General features: G+C 44.6%; 1 pseudogene; it reads left to right on the top strand.

Annotated features, from left to right (window-relative positions):
• Window positions 1–848: 848 nt before the first annotated feature.
• LOC119237576 (spermine synthase-like) lies at window positions 849–21,916 on the top strand (annotated as a pseudogene).
• The last annotated feature ends 1,123 nt before the right edge of the window (window positions 21,917–23,039 follow it).

Raw genomic sequence — 23,039 nt, 5'->3', positions numbered from 1 at the left:
CCCAAAGGAGAGAGAAATGCTATCAGCCACTCCAGAACCAACTTGAACCTGCCCTCAAGTTAACTCTTGGTCCTCCTCCACTTGAGCTAGAGGGTAGAGAGGCCCTCCTCAGGACAGACTGCTCCAGGGCTGGGCCACTCAGTCTGGCCACCACCCTCTCTTTCGCTCTGTTGAAAACTGGAAAGGACCCTGTTCCTAGAAAGGACCCTGTTTTCCTGTGGGGTCTGTCACCCCCTGCCATAGATAACCAAAAGATTTGCAGGAAGAGGGGTAGCCTCGGGGTTCCAAGACAGCATTGACAACGTTTACATCTGTTTGTAACAAAAATATTTCTGGTGAGGCACATCTGAATTTAAAAAATGTTTTTAACAGAAGCCTAAACATTCATACTTGGGAGATGGCTCACAGTGGACGCTGATTTCAGTTTCTGAAAAAGTGCAGGCAAGGGTTCTAACACAGGAGGCTGAACAGGGAGAGGGCAGCCCCTCTGGCGGCTGCTGATGGGCGATTCCCTAGACACAACTTTACCAAAGAAGAAACAATCCATTTCACTACAATTCTTTTCACCTGCAAGAGGCTGACCTTGGGGGTTCGAAATGAATTTTAAAACTCATGTCAAAAAAAGCGGCAAAGCGAACTTGCCAACTCTCAGGATGGAAAGGGGTCCAGAAAGGCATCTGTCCGGTGCCACCCACACTCAGAAACGTCATTTACATGAGTTTTGTGGGTGCATGGAAATCGGGGTGCTGCTGGAGTTCTGGCCTGGCTCAGATCGGGGCTCTGTGAAGGTCGCTTCACTGTCACAGAGTACCAGAGCCCAGAATCCAGGCCACGCAGCGTGACCGACAATGCCCCAGGGGCACCTTTTCGTGCCTGCGAGGGTCCCCGCAGGTGCAGCGGGCGCGGAGCTCGGCCTCTCCCGCCACATCCCGCGCGGGCGGTCCCGGCACAGCCGCGTCCTCCCCCGCCAGCCCCAGGACCCGGTGCGCCGGCGGCGCAGGAGCGCCGACCCCGACTTACCCGCAGCGGCGCACGGCGCGCGGCCCCGGAGGCGGTCTCAGGGGCCTCCGGCGCGGGGCTGCACCGGCGCTCGGGTCCCCTGGGCCGCCTCCTCCTCGTCCTCCGCCCGGCCCCGGCCCCGGCCCCGGCCCCGGCCGCCCGGTGGCTCGGGTCCCTCCGCAGCAGCCGGCCGGGGCACCGGGGCTCCCGCGGGGAGCCGGGCTTCCGCGCCCTCCTGCAGCCGGGTCGCCGACTCGGCGCTGCGGGCTCGGGGTCCGAGGGTCTGCGACGCGAGGGTCGTCGGGGTGCTCGGGGCCCCCGCGCTCCCTCCCGCGCCGCCTGCCCGCGCGCAGCCCCTCTCCGGGGGGCGCCTCGCTCGCCGCGCGCGGGGATCACGGGCTCGGCACGCGCGGGGGCGGCGGCCGGGTGGGCCCCGGGCGGCGGGCGGGGGCGCTGCAGCGGACGCGGGCACTGATGCGGGCGCCGCGGCGCGGCCTCTCGCCATGGCTCCCCGCGGGCGGGCGGCTCGCGCCTCCCCTCCGCGCTGCCGTCACCGCCCGACGCGCGCCGGGCCCTCCCCTTCCCTGGGCCCGCCCGCCGCCCCGGGCCGCCACCTGCGGGCCGCCCTCCAGGATGCCCCCCGGGCGGAGCGCGCGTCCCGCGGCCCTGGAGCCGCCTGGCCTCCTACCTCTCCTGCAGCGGTCCTCGACCCGCACCGCGCCTTCACCCGCGCCGCTGGGCACGAAAAAGGACTTCGTGAAACGTCTGGGTCGGGAAGGCTTTCACACCTCTCCCCGAGCGAGCGCTTGTTTCTTTCCAGCGCTTCTGGGTGTCAGTCCGGAGCCATGCAGGAGGGAGGCGGGGGCGTCGGCCCGCGCCCTGCAAGCCCCGGGGCTGTGTTCCTGCAGCCCGGGCGGTTTCCTAGGAAGGCACCGCTTCGGCATACAGGGGGGCCAGGAGGCGGGTAGGGGGGCAGTGGATGAGGTGTCTGGACTAAATGCCACTACAGGGGGGAAGGCGAGGAATCGGAAACACCCCAGGAAGTGAGTGTTCTGTTATGCAAATCGCTGGTGGACAGTTCAACGCGGTACAACCCACATGAGCTCATTTCCAGTTGAGGCAGCCCTGTCTACAGCTCCGGCCTGGTCTCTGCCCAGAGGTCATAGAGGGCATTGGGAAGACATGGGGAAGACTTAGCTCAGGACCAAAGACCCAAGTAACTAAACCTTAGACGACCTAGTTTCGAGTGCTGCAGGAGGACTTGAGAGACCAGCAAATAAATAGTGAAAATTGGTTCAGGTAAGAATCAGCACTGGATGTTAACTATGGGGGTGGTGTTTATTGGGGAGCAGATATTTGCTAGGTTAACTTATCTCCCCATAGATGGTTTAGGCTTATTTAGTATTAGCTATACAAGGAGGCAAGTGGACAGCACCTTGACACGTTATCAAAATGAGCATCGCCCAGTGACAGCAGATGGCCGTGATGTCCTCAGAACACACCACCTGTGCTGTACTCCTGGGGAGATGCGGAACCAGAATTTAATGATGAGGAAGCTCCAGGGAACCTCTACTCTCAAACAGCAAGGGCTGTGTTCTACCAACAGGTCAGTGTCATAAAAGACAAAAAAGAAAAATTGCTCAACGTTCCAGATTAAAAGGATGCCAAAGATTCATGACAACTAAACTACCCGGTGCTAAACTATCTGTCCTGGAGGGAAGGAAACCCTACAAAGAACATTCCACTTGGAATCCTGATAGTAAAGTACTGGATCCATGTTACATTTGCTCATGTTGATAAAGTTGCACTGTGGTTATGTACAAGGATAGTCCTGCTCTGAGGAAATATACACTAAAGTATTATGAAGGCGTAAAGGGATCCTGATATACGCAACTTCAAGTGATTCAGAAATAAAAATGTTAAGAAAAAGTGATAAATGGACAAAATATTAGCAACCAGTAAATGTGGGTAGAGGGTCAACTGGATCATTTCTGTAAGCTTGAAATTATTTCAACGTAAAAGATTTTGAAAAAACAAGTGAGGTGGGATAGAAGAAGGGCAAGGTGTGGTTGTAAAAAGGCAATGCAGGGAATCCTTGTGTTTTACATTTTGGCTGTGATGGTACAGATGATAAAATTTTTATCAAACTTGCACACACAGGGCCTCCCCGGTGGCGCAGCGGTTGAGCGCTGGGTTGCGAAGCTGCCCGCGGCCTCTGCAGCGCCGGTTTGATCCCCTGCTGTTCCCTGGCCACCAGAGGAGGGTCCCACATGGCGCAGACCTCTCCTGCCGCCCGCTGCTCCCCCCAGCAGTGTACTTCGGTCCTTCTGCCTGCTCTGCTCCCTGCTCTGGCTCTGGTGAATTCTCTCACCCTCCCACGCTTCTGACTGTACCCAGTGCATGTATAAATAAAAACAAACAAATAAATAAATAAAAATACATGCCTCTTAAAAAAAAAAAAACTTGCACACACAGAGAAAGTACTCAGTGCAGCTGAAAAAATTGACTAAGGTAGGTTGTATGACTGCCAGTACCCTAGTTGTGATATATTAAGGTTTTGCAAAATATTATCATTAGGGAGAAACTAGCCAGTGTTTTCTTTCTTATGACTGAATGTAAATTATGCATAGTAATCCCAACAAAAATTTCAAGTACCAAAAATATCAAGTTCTTGACAGATTTGTACTGTCAATGAGCCTGGCTACCTGGGGATTGAGCTGAAGCTGAAACTATCTCTCCTGGGGGGGAAAGGGAGGATTTAGAGTAGACTGTTACTAACAGTGCAAGTTTTTTTAAGAAAAAAAAAAAATAAACCTATTTGAAGTATAACTGACAGGTCAGGTACCATCCAGTTTGGTAATTTAACAATTGTAGACCTGGGGGAATCTTTGAGATCACCTAGTCTAACATTCTCATTTTCAGGAAATTGCGGGCAGAAAAGTGGTACATTACCAGAGAAGCACCAAATTAGTGGTAGGCCCATAACTACAACTCTCGTCTGCCAAAAATGTCCGGTGCTCTTTGCACCTCTACCAGCGGTCTATCACTCTATCCATGAGCTTCAGTCAAGTTTGGTACAGAATTTGAAGTCATTCATTCATTCATTTGGAGTCTCTGACTATTGGAACAGGGTCCTGACATCTGTTCTCCAGCACCATCTGACAGACGTGTTGCTCCTGCCCCTGGGATGTCATTTTCCTCTTGCTGCAGCTTGGAGGAAGCAGGTGGCAGGCAGAGTTTCTTGAGTGAGCCCCCAACTATGGGCTCCTAAGCAGTTCTAGGGGATGGTGACCTGCTGCTGCTGGAAGTAAAGGGTGCAGTGATGGGGGTAGCAGAGTGGGGTTGAGCAGAGGGAGAGAAAACAGGTACCAGAAGAGAAAATACTAATTGGCCTGGTGATTCCGACCATAATAATAATAATATCAAGTCAGTGAACTGCATACCAGAAGTCACTTTGGCCTCCCTTGGGCTGTAGATTGACACACTTTAGTCTTTCCTTTTGGCAAATCAAATAAAAATCAACATGTTTATTGATATTTGCCAGCCCCTGAATTAGCAATGGTAGGTGAAAACAAAAAAGAATATCTGAGAGCAATGGAGAAAGTGGCCTGACAAAAGAATTACAGTGCTCACTTTGTTGGCTTAGGTGCTCAAGGCAGAGCTGGAGAAAGACTTGAGGCAGGTGGCTTCTTTTGGGCAGTGATCTCCTAGAATAGGGGTAGAGAAAGGAAATGGATCAGGGAGCATGAAACAGGGAGGGAGAGAATACTGATCTAAGGGTATGTAATCTGGGTGATCTGTGAGCAACTGGCCTCAGTGCCCCTGGGGCCTGCCAAGGAACTTCATAGAAAACAGCCCCTATCTCCCAGTGGTCAAGTGACGCTGAGCAAAAAAAGTGAACTGAGGATATGACATGGGACACATAGCGACAGATATCTGACTCATCAGCAAAAAAGCTACCCACGGGCAGAGATTTTTATCTGCTTTATTTATTGCTGCATTCCTAGCACTAAGAACAGTGCCTGACTCATAGTGGATGCCCTATGAATTGATACAAAATAAATGAAATCCTAGTTCAAATCGGAAGACATTATTACAAAGTAGGTGCATGACAACGTTATGTGTGTGTGCTGTTTGTGCCAAATATTGGGGAGGCTAGAGTGACAGCATAGGGAGCAAAATAAGTACAGCTCTGGCTCTAAAGGCCCTTTGGTCCAGGAGAAGAGTCAGATAATATACAACACACACACACATTAAATTGTGACAAGCGTATGAGAAAAGGCTGCAGGCACTAACGGTAGGCTAACAGGGGAGGACCGTCTAAGGACGTGACACTGAGACTCCAGGGAAGAAAGGAGTCATCATGCGAAAGGGATAGCATCAAAGACCCCAGGCAGGAAAGACTCTGGGTGGCTGGAGTCCTGATGGGGTTTCAGTGAAGAGCAAGTCCATGAACCTGTGACCGTTTAAGGACAACCAGGCCACTTTAGGGCTCGCTGAGGAGGCTTAACTTCCAAAGCTCCACCACCTCCACCACTGGTGATACTTCAATAATGCTGACAGCCCACTGTAACATGAGTTACAGTGGGCCCCAAAATTCAACTGGTAGAGTGCAGAGTTAACAAAAAGGCCATTTACAGTAACCGTGTGAAAAGAAAAGGGGGAAAATGTTTTCTATTCAAATACATTCTTAGGACCCATTATTACAAGTGAAGCACCAGCTTAAATCACACTGATGAAATAATCATGGGTACTCACCTATAACCACCGCCTACACATACGTCTTCTAAAACCTTGAACCCATCATGCAACCTGGTTATATATACGTTCACATTATCTGAAGGTATCTTAGCTGGGCTTTTGTTTTCATCTAATATTTATCGAGCAAATGTATGTACCAAACACTATATTAAATGCTTTAACAACATAAGCTCATTGAATGCCCAAAACAACTGGCTAGGTAGGTATCATTATCGACAGTCTATAAATGAGGAAACTGAGTCTCAGAGAAGTTAATTGATTTGCCCAAGGACATACACTATTGACAGAGCCAGAATACAGTCCATGTTTCTAACAGCATGTATATGACTGGTTAAATGCTGCTTTTGTCCACCTGCAAAGTAAAGGATAATCAAGCTCAGTTTTGGAAGATGGAAAAATGGGGTGGGGAAAGAATCTTGGGATTCAGGCATAAAACCTTACGTTTATAATGCTGATCCATTGCTCATAGATGCCTTAGACATAAGGGATGCTTTATTGCATAGGGTGTATCTCCAGGTTGTGAACACCATCTATACATGGATAACTTCCAAATTTATAATATTTTCCTCCTGAGCACCAGACTCATGTAAACAAACATCCTTTTAACACTGCCATTTGGATGTCTCACAGGCCACCCAACCCTATTATGCCCTAAACTGAACTATTTAAGTCTTTTGCCAAATTCTATTCTGCCATTCTCCCAGATTTCAGTTGCTCATGCCAAAAATCTTGTAATCATTTTTATCTCCTTTTTTTCCACCCTATACCCAAACTATCAGGAAGTCCACTGGTTCTACCTTAAAAATATAATATGGTCCACTTCTCAATACCTTCATTGCTTCCATCCTACTCCAAACCACCATCCTCTCTCTTGAATTCCTACAAATATCTCCTAAATTCTGGCTTATTGCTCCTTGTCCCCCTCCCTCACAATCCAATGTTCATACAGCAGCCAATGTTCCTGTAAAGCATGAGTCATTTCATGACCCTGCTCTCTTAAAACCCTCTAAGGGCTTCCCATTGCTACCAGAATACAAACAAATTCTTTCCAAGGGCCCAGAACTCCTATATGCACTGCCCCCAACTCACCTCTTCTCTACCACTCACTGCACTTCACAGGCACAGTGGTCTTGCTATTGCTTTGACATGCCAGGGACACCCTCCCTTCTGCACTGTTCCCTGAAATGTTCATCCTCCACGCTCCTCATGGCTCTTCCCTTCACCTCTCAATAAGTTCTTCCGGAACATTTCATTTAAAGGTACCACTTCTTTCTCTCTGATATCCCAATCCCTGCTCTATTCTTTTTCTCATTCAGTACACTATAATATATTATGAACTTTATTTATTATTGTTCACTCTCTATCACCTCTCCCTTGATTTACAAGGTAATCTTAATCCCAGACTCAATGTCTAGAACATAGTAGTTGCTCAGTCAATATTTTTTGAATAATCAGTTCTTTAGAATCTAACCATAGGTCCATCTGACCCACAGTGTACTCACTGATTAACATTATATTGTTTCATTGTGGGTGGAAAACATAGTCATTTTTTGCCTTTTATAGCAAAGTTAAAAGATCTTGAGATTGTCCTGAACATTCTTAACTTCCCTACCATAATCCATTAGGAAGGGATTCATTACTAAAAAGCCTCCTAGATCCTATTTTTCATCATATGCAGTATTATTCATGGGATAATGCGTCGCCTATATTACTTTCTCACCAAGGCATGTTGTTCTTATTGGCTTCTTTTGTCATAAAACTACTTCTTATCACCATGTTCTAGGATTCCACCTTTCATTGGATGACTCTACTGTTAGCAGCTAAACCTCAGACTTCCTTGGACTTTGAGCTCAACTAACCCTTTAAGCAAAAGAGTCTTAATCTTAGTTTATCCTGCTAGAAAACTACCTCTGCTATTTTAACTCTTTAGTTGCTCTTATCTAAATCTTTTCAAATTCATGTGCCTCCCTGATTTTCTGGGTGGGAGAGATTTTCAATGTGGCCAGCAATGTCTTAGCTGCCTGTTTCCTAGTGTGGTATGTATGTGTTCTGCTTTCTTTTCCTCTGAGTGAGAATTCTGCAGCCAGGGTCCATGGAGGTCCGCAGGTGGGTGTCATGGGGTCTCCTAATCAGAGTGGCCTAAACTGATATAATAAGTAAACCTAAAATGTAATGGTTCAACACTGTGGTTTATTTTTGGCTCAAGTTAACAGTCTAGAGTGATTCCAGATTGGTAGAGAAATCATTTCATATACTCTCCTGCCGTCTCAGGTCAGCCTAGGCATGGACATCCATCTCAGCTAGGGGTGGGGGGAAGGAACGGGAATGGGCAGTTTGCTTTATGAACCCAGCCTGGCAGGAGCACACATATCGCTTCACTCAGATGTCATCTGCTATCAGTCTTAGTCACAGGGTCACACCTAACTACAAAGGCAGCTGGGCCATCTAGTCTGGCTGAGAAAGAAGGGGAGAATAGATTTTGGTGGCTGCTAGCATTTCCTGCCACCAGGGTCTGAGAAATGGATCTATGCACAAATTATATTTAAATCCAATTTATGGGCCTGCCCGGTGGCGCAGCGGTTGAGCGCTGGGTTGCGAAGCTGCCCGCGGCCTCTTCAGCGCCGGTTCGATCCCCGGCTGCTCCCCGGCCACAGGAGGAGGGTCCCACATGGCGCGCAGACCTCTCCTGCCGCCCGCTGCTCCCCTCAGCAGTGTACTTCGGTCCTTCTGCCTGCTCTGCTCCCCGCTCTGGCTCTGGTGAATTCTCTCACCCTCCTGCGCTTCTGACTGTACCCAGTGCATGTATAAACAAAACAGAAAAAAAACCAAACATATAAATAAATAAAACATGCCTCTATAAAAAAATAAAAAAAATAAATCCAATTTATGTTGTGTTTTTATGAAGATTATAGAGAAAAAAGTGCTTTATTAGTTAAAATCATAAATGATAGTTTCCTTTGCCTTCACTTTATGCTTCACCAGGAAGCACGAGGTGATATTGTTATAGGGCAGCCCCGATATTGAACGGGTTCCTGGCTGTGGGTCCTCACCCGCCCGCTTAATAGGGACTTACTAATACTCCACTACAGGCACACACAAAAGGTTAATAAAAGGTTTATTTACAAGGGAAAAGGAAATAAGGAAAATGTACAACTCAGGGAGAAAATAGGGAAATAAAGTCTTTAATGCATCCTACCCGATCCGCCGACCTGGAAACCCAAAAAGCGATCTCCTGGATGCTGCGAGCTGGCGGAGAGCCAAAATGGGGGAACCCTCCAAAGCCCACGTGTCTGGCACATTGTTAGGGGGGAAAAGGATGTCCTAAAGCTAATTCCATACAGGCTTTGTGGACTCCACCCCCACCCCTGGCCAAAGCCAAAGACACTGGGAACTCCAAATCCTGTCACCACCAAAGGGAAGGTGGCTGGGACCTGAGGGTGGGGTTAAGCAGCCAGGTTGGTATAAAGCCAGACACGTGGGCTTTGGAGGGGATCCCCCATTTTGGCTCTCCGCCAGCTCGGAGAGTGCCTTTGGGTTTCCAGGTTGGCGGATCGGGTAGGACGCATTAAAGACTTTATTTCCCTATTTTCTCCATGAGTTGTACATTTTCCTTATTTCCTTTTCCCTTGTAAATAAGCCTTTTATTAACCTTTTGTGTGTGCCTGTAGTGGAGTATTAATAAGTCCCTTGTAAGCGCGCGGGTGAGGACCCACAGCCAGGCAACCCGTTCAATATCGGGGCTGCCCTATAACAATATGATTGGTGTAGCTGAGTCCTTGACTCTGAGTCTTAGCAAAGAAAGATGCCAGTACCTACAGTCAGGCAAGGTACAAGCATCACCCATCTTATAACATCTGAAATAATTTCTTGTAAATGAGAACTGACTAACGCCTTTGAGAGGGACCCTGTTGGAGCTCCACCCGTATCCCTTGTGAACTGACAGTTTTCTGCAGCCAGTACCAGCTGTCAACACACTGGGCCTCTTTCACAATTGCCTCCTCTGGCCTCTGAAGATTCTTCTGCTTAGTAGGGTGTCCAGGGAGTTCTGGAGAACTGAAGGCCTTGTCCCAAAGTCCCTGTTCCTGATAGCTTAGGGTGATGCCTATATTACACTGGTTCCAGACTTCCCCTTTATGATGAAGTTCCAGTTATGTTTGCCTTGTTGGCTGTCTTCCTTTCCCTGTCTCACTTCTGTGCCCAACCCCTCCCCCCACCTTCACATTTCCGGGGATCACCAGATCAATTGTTTGCATATCTCTGGGGCTTCTTCTGGGGGAACCCAAACGGAGACACCCATCCTGTTGTGACTGTTATCCAGAGCGGATAGTGTTTGTGCTTAGCACAGACTGTGTTGGAAACTGTCAAAGCAAAGACTAACGCCTGAGAAAACTGTCACTGGGGGAGGAGGTGAGCAGAGGCAGGGTCAGCTGTTCCTGGCCACAAGGACTAGGAGAAGACAGGTCAGCTGTTCCTGGCTGCAAGGACTAGGAGAAGACAAAAGTAACGATCCTGCCCTGCTCAGCAGCAGCAAGTAGAATATTTTCCTCCCTGCGTTACTAAATTTATCACAGCAAAATAAAGCAGTTGACTCAGTATGAATAGTCGCCTGTATTTCTGAATGGGGCTTAAAGAGTAAATAAGTCTATAAGCAACAACCTCCACGTGGAGTATAAGAATTTATCAAAGCTTCAGCTGAATTCAGTATAAGAATTCAGTATAAGAATTTATCAAAGCTGAGGCAGCTCAAGGAATTACTCCTAAGACCACCCTGTATGGACCAATCAAAGTGAGGACACAGCAGCAACAGGGTCTTAGAGAAAGACGTCAGGCCTTTGGCTAAGTTGACAAAGAAGGACTTTTGGACTTAGGAACATAGTCCTCACCCTTTTGTTTTACTTGCATCACCCATGAGGCAGGACACAGAAGCCACCACACAATGACACAGAAGCATAAAAACAGACACAAAGTGTCGGAGCACTTATGCCTGATCCTCTTGAATGTGCTGCAAAAACAGTGGATGTTTTCCTTGGAAATAAATCAAACTTGAGCTGGCTTCCATACAGAAGTCCTATCTCAGGCAGACTTCATGGCTGTATTTCCAGAACCAACCAGAAGAAATGACACACACTTTAAAGCAACTTGATTATTGTTTCCTCTTTCCCCCTCCACTTTAAAAGTTTGCTGGATAGAACACATTTTATTGATTCTTTTTCTCCCTCTATCAAATGGTTTGAAAGTTTTACAACCTGTTTCTGCTTATTTAATTTTTAACCTTAAGCTTTTAACTAATTTATATTTATCAATACAAGACATTAATCTTGAATATGTACTCTAAGAAAACAAGCCAATAAAGAAAAATCCAAGTGAAAAAGCTAAACAATCACATGCAAAATACAGTGATAAGATGAAATATGTGCCTTGAACATATGGTAGTGCCAACAAATAAGAGGAACTAAAACAAAACATAACCCAGAGTGATGTGTCCAAGGAACACAGGAGTCAACTGAGAGACCTTCCAATGGCCAAAGTGGAAAGGATTTGAGCAACAAAATAGCATAGTATTGGGTTACAACCAAAGTATAAAATAAATATCTGTGAATCCCTACTGACATAGATAAGTAATTGAATAAATACCTGAGGAAGGAGAGACATCTCCAATGTAGATGAATTCCAAATTAAGTAAATAAAGTCCTCCACATTCAATAAGTGTGGACTGCACACAGTAACTTCTTTCCAAAGCGCACATTATAGAAAGGGGAAAGACATCATTTCACAGTGGTGTACGTGACAAACACCACCTCCACCTGGCAATCAAGGTGTGCACAACACTGATAAGTCGTGTTGATAGTGTGTACTCTTGAAAGGATGGGTGTGAGGATGTGGATGGCACTTTGCCCTTCTTCCCCCAAACTTATAACCCCAAACTAGTCATGAGAATAGATCAGACAAAGCTCAATTGAGAGACATTCTAAAATTACCAACCAGTATTCTTCAAAACTGTCCAGATCATCAAACACAAGGAAAGCCCGAGAAACTGTCACGGTCAAGAGAACTCTAAGGAGACACAACTAAGTGTTTGTAGTTTCCTGAATATGAATCTGGAAGAAGAAGGAAGGGCATTCAATAAAAAATTAAGGAAAGCTGAATAAAATATGGACTTCAATTCGTTCATTACCAGAATTTGTGAAAAACTTACCTTGCTAACATAAGAACTGAGAACTGAGTGGGGAGCACATGGAAACTATCTTTGCGATTTTCCTATGAATCTAAAACTATTCAATAGTTATGTTTTGGTTTATATATAGTTGCAAACACTGATACTGATTTAATTTAAAATCTAAATAATTTTAATAATATGATGAGAATGTCTAATATGATGGCTATTACATGATTATTTCAACAAAATTAACAACTTGAAATTAAATTATAATTTCCACAAAATCTGAATTGTTATGGGAGAGGGAAGAAGGTGGAGAAAGAAGGTAAGAATAATGGTTTCATCCTGTATGATGTATGATTTTTTTAAAGATTTCTTTTTATTTATTTATGTATACAAGACCTGGGGTGTAGGCCAGAGGTGCAGGGGGTGAGAGGATTTAGCAGAGACAGAGTGGGGAGCAGAACAGGCAGATCTACTGAAATACTCTAAGGGAGAGGTCTGCTGTGCCACATGTGGGTCAACTCCCTGGCCAGGAATTGAACTCAGGCTGCAGTGGTGATATCACTGAGACTTAACCCCTAGGCCACCAGGAAGGCCCATATATGATGTACAATTTTGATGGAGAAATATAAAAAAATTTTAGAAAAATTAAAATAGTTGTTAATTATCTGACTCGATAAAGGGGAATGATGATAAAGCATAATAAAGTCTAAACATGAAATGTGAAAAGAATAAGGCCAATGAGTAATCGGTGTTCATAGGAAATACTGAAAGATCATAGAAGAAGACTCTCAGGCTAGGTGAAAGAAAGGAAGTCCCTCTTCCCAAAAAGTACACAGAAAGAATGTGTTTTTTTAAAGTTGAAAATGGGGAGAGAAACATACAACAAAGAGAATGCACAACGAATTAAGAAAAGAGAGAAGAGCAAGAAAGGATAGAGGACAGCGTAAACATAGCAGTGTCCTCAGCATCTCCATACCTGCCTTTCTTCTTGCTCAGCTCACACATAACCTGGGTCCACATCAGACCTAATGGCAAGAAGTCCGCCCCTTTCTCCAGTAATCTAAGGATACCAAAAAAGGCTTATGTTTTCCAAAAATTTACCCCATTATTCTTGTCATCTGGTGTGCCAAGCCTCTGAATGATTCACTGCAAGATTCTCCTGCCTCTGCAGATCTGTGCAGTCAGTGCCACTTTGAGGCCCCCCAACTGTCTGCCCCAGCTCTGCTAATATAAGGCTGTCATGTTTAATTAGAGTTGACTAAGACCTGGGAATAGTAATTACATGAGAACCACATTAACCAAATGGAAAGACTGGGTACTGTGATATGCCATTCATCCCCAGATTAATTGGTGAATTTTATGTCATTCTAGTCAAATGCTTAAGAAATTTTAAGGAAATAATGTTTCCTAAAGTTCATATGGCAGAATAAATAAATAATAATAGTCCAGACAATTTAAAAAAACAAATAAGGCACACCAATCTTGACCAGAAAGCAAAATATAACAAAGTGGCAGTAATTAAGGCGTTGAAAAACAGAAATGTGTATGTGATAATTCAGTTTCATGGTTATTAGGGCAGTATTTTCCCCTCTTTTTAGTAATCTAGATTTGTTAGGGGCCTGAATAGTCGAACACAAACTAAGAAAACTATACTTACTGGGAGAAAATCATATGATGATCACTGTCATATGGGTTTTAGGCAAAATCCTGGGACAATCCAGAGAAAACACTTGGTTTTTCTTCTTCTTTTTAAAGAGATGATCCTCATAATATAGCTTTAGGGTCCTTAACTCATCCTTTGATATTCCAAGATTAACAGTCATCACCAATGCATTTGGCATTTTATTTAGAAAGTTATATTAGGAAAATTTTCAAACATAAAATTAGAAACATAGAGTGATGCATGTATTCATCAACTTTGCCAATTACCAATGAAGAACAAGTTTATCTCTATCTTCATGAAATTCCTTTTCTCTTGAATTATTTTGAAGCAAATCCTTAGTCCTGGACATCATATAATTCCATTCATAAATATTTTGGTGTTTATCTCTAAAAGATAAGAAGTTATTTTATGAAGGTTATGTTAGAGTTCATGTCAGTGAATCTGGGTTGCCAGATTCATGTCAGTGAATTTGGTTGACTTGGCTTTGGGGAAACTGGAGATCTTTCACACTTTTTTCCATTTGTTATTTTATAATGTCCTCTATGTTTTAGGCCATGTTTAAACTATATCAATTCCATAAAATTTTCTAAATTATTTTGTGAAATTGCATTTAGCAAGAGAAAAACAATATAATAAAGCAATTAATGCTAAAGGAACTAATTTACGATGCAGGTGAAAAGGAGAATTGGAGGAGGGCCTCCCTGGTGGCGCAGGCAGTTGAGCGCAGCACTGTGAAGCTGTCCGCAGTCTCTGCAGTGTGGGTTCAATCCTGGCCAGCTGGTGAGACTCCCACATGGCGAAGCAGACCTCTCTTGCCTCCCCGCTGCACCCCTCAGCAGTGTATTTCGTCAGTCTGCCTGTTCTGTTCCCCATTCTGTCTCTGGTGAATTCTCTCACCCTTCTGCGCATCTGGCCTGTACCCCAGTTCTTGTATAAAAATAAATAAATCTTAAAAAAAAATGAGAATTGGAGGAGCAACAACCATGTGCCAACAAGAAGAAATGGATTCAGGAAGCAAGTATGTTGGGGGGCTACCCCAAAATAAAAGAGGGAAGACAGTATTCGCAGAGTCAGAATGTAAATGGGCTGACATAGGGATTCTACTGAAAGTGATGAGAGTATCAGAGATTGGAAAGGAGAGAAACTGTGAAATAGCTCATAGAGGGAAAAAGTGAATTGTCTTAGAAATATAGGATGTCTTAGAAGCCCGAGGGGCCATTTGAGATTTGTGAGTTCTAAATTTAGAATAGGGCTAGATCAGCATGATGGTGTATTTTTTTCCAGTCACAATCTTCTGCTCCCTTGTTGGCATAAAAGGGAGGAAGAATGTTTGGTTTAAGCAAAGTTGTTTGTTTTTTTCCCAGATGAACATATGGGAAGGGTAGTTTAGGGTCATTTTAGTTATTGGTAAAATAAAAACAAGAAGAGAGTGGTGGACAGCTAAAAAAAATTATTGGAGGTGTGTGAGAAAAAATAGCTCTGCCTAAAGGGGGTTGTGGCAGAAGCAGTCTTTGAGGAAGAGTTATGGGATTTGGCTGCAAGTCCAGAGGACATGGCAGAGCAGGGGGACACAGTGGCAGGATGTATATGAGATTGCTGTGTATACTGCAGACTAGGAAGACAGGAGAGGAGTGGTGACCTACGAGGCCTTCATTGTCTGTGGCCACTAGTCATTGCCCAAGTCACTATATTCTTATTCTTTACTTCAAGCCTTTTTTTTCCATATGGAAAAGTGGATTTGGTATTCAAAAGTTTCCCACAGGACTCTCTGGTGGTGCAAGGGGTTAAGTTACAGCACTGTGAGGTTATCTGCAGCCATTGCAGCACGAGTTTGATCCCCAGCCGGCCAGGGAGCTAACTGCATGGCATAGCAGACCTCTCCTGTCCCACCCGCTGCTCCCCTCAGCAGCGTATTTCAGTCGATCCACCTGTTCTGTTCCCCACTCGGTCTCTGGTGAATCTTCTCACCCTCCCGTACCTCTGGCCTGTACCCCAGTTCTCGTATGCATAAATAAATAAATCTTTAAAAAAAGTTTTCCACTGGAGGATTTTCTTTCCTTTAGTCTTCAATCACCATCTCTCTTTATCTTTCATGTCTGCGATGCCAAAGCAGTCCACTTTTGGCTGGTTCCAAGAAAGCTTGCGGAGCAAATAGTAAGCTAGACTTAAGTTTTCTTCAGCAACAGGTCAGAGGGAACTCCCCACAAGGGAAAAGCAGCAGGTTGGGAAGGGGTAGACATTCATCAACAGTGGGCATGCTGGGAGTGTAACCAACCTGCTCAGGCAACTCACTAACACCTTCAGGACCTGCAATTAATGATGTAACAACACTGGGCACACCCATATTTATGGCTTGGTGGATCATGTTACTCAGTTCATGATAAGCAGTTCATATCCCAAGGGCACCTGATGTCCATTGGTGTCTACCAGGAGCTCTAACAAGGCAACACTATTTCTCAAAGGGAGCTACTTGATGAAGAGAAAATGGTTTTGATTCAAAACCATGGGGACATCTGTGGTAGTGCTGTCAGGGGTGACTACAGGGCCTATGTAGATCAGATGTGAACAGTGAGAGAACCATCACATCCATTGGCATATGTGGACCAAATCACAGAGCACTTTTCTCATTAGCCTGTCCTCTCCGTTCAGGGGTCCACTCAATTTTGGCATGATTTTCCTATGACTTGGTAATTCATTTAGCAATCTGAATATGAATATTTTGCCTCAGAAATCCAAAAAAATTCAACAAACATCATGCATCTTTCTTAGTGGGAGGAATATACGATGTGGCAATATCTTCTTTGCTTTGAAGTGATTATCCTTATATATATGAATTATCTGTGTGATTCTCCTTATGAATCACTGGGTTGTCAGAAAATTCAACTGGATGAAAGGGAAAGACCTCTAAATTTTCTGGGGATTTCTCTCCTACCCTCAGAAGGTAAGTATGTACATTACCAAGGAATCTAGAGACTCTGCTACTTCCATCTTTCCAAATTCCATAAGCCTGATGGCCAAGAGTAAACCTGTGTAATATCCTGTATGAAGCTGAGATGGTCAGTGTCACAATAGGCAAAATAAACTGTGACACAGATTCAGACAGTGGACATCACCTTGGGGGAAAATTTAGAAGTGTGTGTGTGTGTGTGTGTGTGTGTCCTGCAGCAATCACTTATTAGTCTAAAGTATTTTTTTTCTAATGGGTATTCATTCCAAGTGACCACAGATAATTTCAAGCATTGTTTTCCCACATTGCCCTACTGGCTGCCAAATATGCAGCCCTTCAAATGAGTCAGATTTTATTGCCTTTGTCCCCAGGCAAGTTTACTCCAAATTGTTAGGGTCTTTCTTTAGTTTGCATCTATTCTGGATACCAATTTCCACATCAGTCAGAGCTCTTAATTGGGAGTAATGGAAAAGGACTTCTATTAATTTAAATAAAACTAGAATATATTGCAAAGATACTAGGCTGCCCATAGAGGTAATGGAATGATGGAGAATTGGACTAAAAAAAAATAGAAAAAAATAAAGAGAACCACAGAGGTAGGATTATTTCTAGGGTTAGGGGTAAGACTGGGGCTAAGACTAGGGATAGGGATAGAATTAGGACTTAGTTGGGCTTTGGGTTAAGACTCATACCAGTTTTGCCCAGGATTTGGCTGAAGTCAGGGTTACCATTAGGAATAGGATTATATTTAGGGCTAAGGTTGGTTTTAGAATTGAAACAGTGAGATTTATGGTGATGACTTGGAATATGCTTATGGCTTTTGTTAATTTTAGGAGAAAGGGTAGGCTAGGTCTGGGATTACATAATTAGGATTAGGGTCTAGGCTCGCATAAAGTTCCTACCGTGAAAGTAGTACATGAAATTGATTTCTCACCCAGGTTATCTTCACCCAACTAGTATTCTCATCTTCCACTTACTTCCTTCTTCTAAAAATTACTCTTATCTGAACAGTAACCACTTCAACCCTGGAATTTAGACTGCCTATTCTTAGTTGCTTACAGTCAATGTTTGACTGCACCAGGCATTCACACGTATTAATGTGGACCAACTCTGGGCTGCAATTTATGATTCAACACTCCCAGTGTTTCAGGTCAAATCTTGTCTCCAACTAGATCATATCCTTGCTTGCTCTTCCCCAACCGGGTCCTGTTTCCTTCCTTCCCTCCCCATGTGAGCATTCCTTGATCAATCACATTCACAAGAACTCCTTTCTTGGGTTTTACCTCTAGACACCTAAGACAGTGAGCAATAACCCGAAGATAAGAAGCCCATGTTTGTTTGTTTTTTCATTTTTTTTAAAGATTTATTTATTTATACAAGAGCTGGGACATAGGCCAAAGGTGCGGGGGGTGAGAGGATTCACCAGAGACAGAGTGGGGAACAGAACAGGTATATTGACTGAAGTACACTGCTGAGCGGAGCAGGAGAGGTCTGCTGTGCCATGTGGGTTTCTCCCTGGCAGGCCTGGGGATCGAACTCATGCTGCAGAGGCTGCGGATTTCTTCATAGGTTGTGTCTTAACCCCATGTGCCACCAGGGAGGCCCAAGAAGCCCATGTTTTGAGCTGCCCCAAACTGACAGTCATCCACTATGCCTGTCTCCATAACAGATAATAAGATGCATGTCTCCTCTGATAGCATATCAAACTCCAGGGCCAATATTTCTCTCTTGTCTGTCAGTAGGTTCTATTTCCATCATCTGATCCTGCCCTTAGAACCCTGTGGACAGCAGAGATACCCAACGCTAGACCCTTCTCTCATCACAATCTGATGTCCTCTAGCCATAGGCAGGCTGTTAGTGCAAGTCAGGACTTCGACTCTCAATGACTCTGTCACAGACACTGCACTGCCTTGTCTCAGCCATTTCTGCCTCTTTATGTTTTCATTGTCATCCCTGACCCTTCATTCTCATTTTCCTTTCTTCTGTATTATAAAAATTTAATCCAAAATGATTAAATACCATCTCAAACTAGTTAAAAAACAGAGAGCTCAACAGAGCAAAGTTAATAAGCTAGAAGCACACCTTAATATACATATTAAAAATTGATCCATAATGAAGGAGACCTGACAAATTCCTGAGGCCAGAGAGAATTTTAGTGCTGAGATAATTGGTTAATTATCCTGAGCAGTAATAAAGTTACAACCTAATTTTCCAATTTTCACTAACAAATTTCAGAAGGAATAAATAATCCAATGTAAAAATAGAAAAATAGTGGACTATCTCATCACCAAATGGGAAATGTCTTTCTATGCTTAAAAATAAAATAAAACCTCTTTCGAACTGTACCCAGTGCATGTATAAAACAAGACGGATGAATAAATAAATAAATAAAACATGCCTCTATAAATAAAAAAAAAAAAATTTTAAGAAATGACAAAGGAACTGCTAAACCTTTGACACCACTCTATCACATATGAATTTATCCTCACACGAAGTCAGAAATGCTTGTAAGATGGATGTATAAAAATGTTCATTTCAATGTTTTCTACTTATCAGGAAAGGAAAAGGGAAATTGGCTTTTACTCTGGACCAGAAGAATGTGTCTCTAGCTTCTCCTCTCACAGGCTGTTAGTGAGGCTGATCTAATAATTGGGTCTGAGATTTGTAAGAGAAGACTCTAAATCTTATGCAGATTTTTTTTGTATTACTAAAAGTAAAAATAAGGAGTGGTGATATTTGTTCAGGAAAACTCCTTAATGATCCTTGTTGGAGATGTAAGATTAGATTAGGTCAGCTCCCTCTAGAGGAAGGTGATTGGCAGCATGGAACTTGCAATTTTCCCCTGAAGATCAGGAAGAAAGGGAGAAGTGGGGAAAGTCCTGGCCCGGGTGAAAGAGGTGGGGAATTTGAAGAGCTAAGGGCAGAGTCCCAGCAGGAGGGTGGTGTGTGGTTACTTGGGGGACAGCCTGTACAATAGATGGCCACATTCCATTTAGTCCATTTGTGTGTGTTAACTGTGCGTACATATGAAATATACACAGCAAGAATATCTGAAAATTAAAAAAACACATTTCAGTTGTATGCTGTACAGATGGAATGAGTAGTACAGTGGGGTGTCCAAGTTCAAACCACATAAATTGCAATTCTTATACTCAGCCCTGCCCCCACCGACTTCCCTCCACAAAGTCAGCACTTAATGGTTTCTTGTGCTTCTTTCAGGAGATGCTGGAGCTATTCTTTGCATAAATGAACGAGCATATGCTCTTATCCCTCTTTTCTTCCACAAATGGTGTATCTATACTACACTTAGTGTTATGCACATTGCTTCCCCCTTTAGTAACTAGCCTTGGCGATATTTTCAGATCAATATACAAGGAACAAATTCATTTTTAATTTACTCTGCTTGCTGCTCATGAGCATTTGAGTTGTACCAATTGAAAAAAAATATAGACTAGGTTGCAATGAATATTTTGTGCACTTTGCAAACGTAAGATACATCTATAGCTACTGGGTACATCTATAGAGGTCTGGAAGCAGAATCTCTGGGTTGATGAGGATGTGCATTCAGCATTTGGAGAGATACTGCCCTTTGCTCTCGCCTCAGGGATGTGGAAGTGCTTGCCTTCTAACACTTACCTCTACCACGTCTAACGCTCCGTTTAAAGTTATTTCCTTTCTGCGCTGTACCCTCCCTCTGCGATAGCCACCCAGTCCATAAAATCTGCTTCACACAGTCGTGCGAGTTTAGCGGAATGAAGAAAGCACAGTCAAATACAAGAAGGGGAGCAAGGTCACAGGTTAACAGCTTGTGCTGCAGATAAGATGGTAAGAAAAGACCAGGCTTGAAGGAATTGTTGTAAGAAGTAACAAAAATGCCCTGGGGGAGTCAGGCTGCCTGCGGTCCCTCCCACTGCGCCCTGGGGGGGGGAGAAGGGGGGGCTGCCACACCGCCTGGCGGCCCCTGCCAACCCCACAGCTGCAGCCTCCGCCCGAGTACCCCGCGCCCCGCCACACTAGGGCAGCAGCCCCTCATTACACGCTGGTCTTCAAGCCCAGGCGGACAGCGAGGCCATTCTTGGGCCTGCAGCCCATTTCCCGGGGGCAGGGCCGGACGGCATCGGTGAACTCCTTGCAGGCACATGGCTACTTAGCGACCTATTGTACATAAAAACCAGCAGTCTTGCCAGCTTGAGGATTTACCCGCATGGGTTGGTGTTGCTGGATCTTCAGAGATACGACTACAGGGACGCACAAGGCAAGGAAGAAATTGACAGTCTTTAAAAGATTTATTTATGCATACAAGAGCTGGGGCACAGGCCAGAGGTGTGGGGGGTAAGAGGATTCACCAGAGACAGAGTGGGGGACAGAACAGGCAGACTGACCGAAATACACTGCTGAGGGGAGCAGTGGGCGGGACAGGAGAGGTCTGCTGTGCCTTGTGGTTTGCTCCCTGGCTGGCTGGGAATCGAACTCATGCTGCAGAGGCTGCTGATTGCTTCATAGGTTGTGCCTTAACCCTTGCGCCATCAGGGAGGCCCTGACAGTCTTTTGAACAGAGCATATGAAAGAAGGAAAGAGCTGTCAGGACGTGACTGCCAGGTGAAGCAGTTGCCACCCCAGGTTGGAGGAGGGGCGGTGGACAGGTACTGGCCCCCACTGGTGGCCACCTGGTGGAGGACGACATAGATGAAGGGGTGCATGATGAAGCGTTGCCTTATCAGAACATCAGGAGCAACTGGGAAACATTCTCCTCCTTAATGGAGGCGTCAGTTTGGCGGAGAGCGATCTGGCGTATACCCTGGCTGTCATGGCAGTGGCAAAGATTACGCTGGCAAAGATGCCTGACTCTCGGAGGTGGAGATGGGACGTAGTATGTGAAATGGTCAATCCGAAACCAAAGATGGTCACGATGGTAGAGATCGATCACCCGGTAATTGAGGGATGTTAGAAATACATGCAGAAGACGTGCAGCGACGTCTTAGACCACCTTAAAGGAGGCTGCTCTCAGGTTTAACAGAAAATTGTGTTCTTGAACTGAAGAGGCACGGCCAAGAAGGGAGGGAATTTGATTATGTGATTGATGATTTGATAGCCTTTCTGATCTCCACACCTCCAGAAGATTCCTCATGAGAATTCCTCAGACTGACCTCTTGATCAAAGTACTGAAACAGGAGGGAAAATACTCCACACAGAAGGACTGTCAGTTTGACGAAGCCCTGTCTGTCTAGGAAGAACAACTGGGGCACCTGTGTTGTCCTGTGGCGTTCTCAAAGGAAATCGACTGTGTACCCTCATTCTTGGAATTAGGGGTATTTTATACCTTTGGAAGCGAGCTAACCCTTGAAGATCAGTATCCTGTAATCACGTGTGCTGCCATATAATCTTATGTTCTACATGACATCCAAATGATGCAGGCAATCAATCGTGAATTCCTTCAAGTTTTTAAAAGTTATTTTTTATAGTTTTTGATTTTAAAAAACAAATGGAAAACATATTTTGATGAGCGAGGGTGTTATTTTTTGAGTCAGCTGAGGGATGATTAGATAGCACAGTGAAAGATGTTAACTTACTGAACCCTTAGAATGTGATTTTTGTTACTTTTTTTCCATGTGGGCCTTTTTTGTTTGTTTTGGTAGACTTTCAATTTGGTTGTTTGGAGGACTGAATGTCATTTTATTCTGGAGGGACATTCTTGATGGTGTTTTTTTCCCCCAAATTCACTTATTAAAATTTGGTGCTTATAAGTTTAAAAACTGGATCGCAATGCTTCAACTAAAATTACAAGAGAAAACAAAAAGCAACAAGAAGATAGGATTTCCCTGGAAATCAAGTCCACCCTATAGGCAGTATGTGTGCCAGTATGTGTAGTGGTTAATTTTGTTATTAAAGGGAAAAAAATCCTAGATGATGACAGAATTTTTAAAAGCGCTTGGTTTAGTATCATGAGGTTGGGACCCTCCCATATCAGAGGGCAGAGGTATCTGGCTCTTCTAGTGCATTTGTACTAGCAAGCTGGAGCCAGAAGAATGACTATGCACCCTTCTAGGCCATCCAATGTGACGGAGCATCAGTCTTGAGGTTTCCAGACACGAGCATCCTATTTCCAGGAGAAACCATCCCCTAACCTGGTATCCTAAGAGTGGAGCATACCATTTCTTAAGGATACAGACAGAATAGGAGACCCCATGATACCATGGCCAGATTCTGTGTCTAATCCTCTAGGGAAATTACAAATTGGAATAGCACCATGGAAACTATTTCCTGCCCTCTCCCTTTATATTCCTGGCTAGTGCATTTCCTCCCTTTCTATCTTTATCTTCAGTATTGTTTTCCTTCTATTGCCACTGTGGTTTTTTTTAAAAGATTTATTTTTTATACAAGACCTGGGATATAGGCCAGAGGTGCGAGGGGTGAGAGAATTCACCAGAGACAGAGTGGGGAACAGAACAGGCAGACTGAAGAAATACACTGCTGAGGGGAGCAGCGGGCAAGACAGGAGAGGTCTG

The sequence above is a fragment of the Talpa occidentalis genome, unplaced genomic scaffold (assembly GCF_014898055.3).
Source record: "Talpa occidentalis isolate TD23 unplaced genomic scaffold, MPIMG_talOcc4v2.1 talOcc4.10, whole genome shotgun sequence".
Taxonomy (NCBI): domain Eukaryota; kingdom Metazoa; phylum Chordata; class Mammalia; order Eulipotyphla; family Talpidae; genus Talpa; species Talpa occidentalis.
Note: the sequence above shows the minus strand (reverse complement) of the source record. Positions and strands in the feature narration are given on the sequence as shown.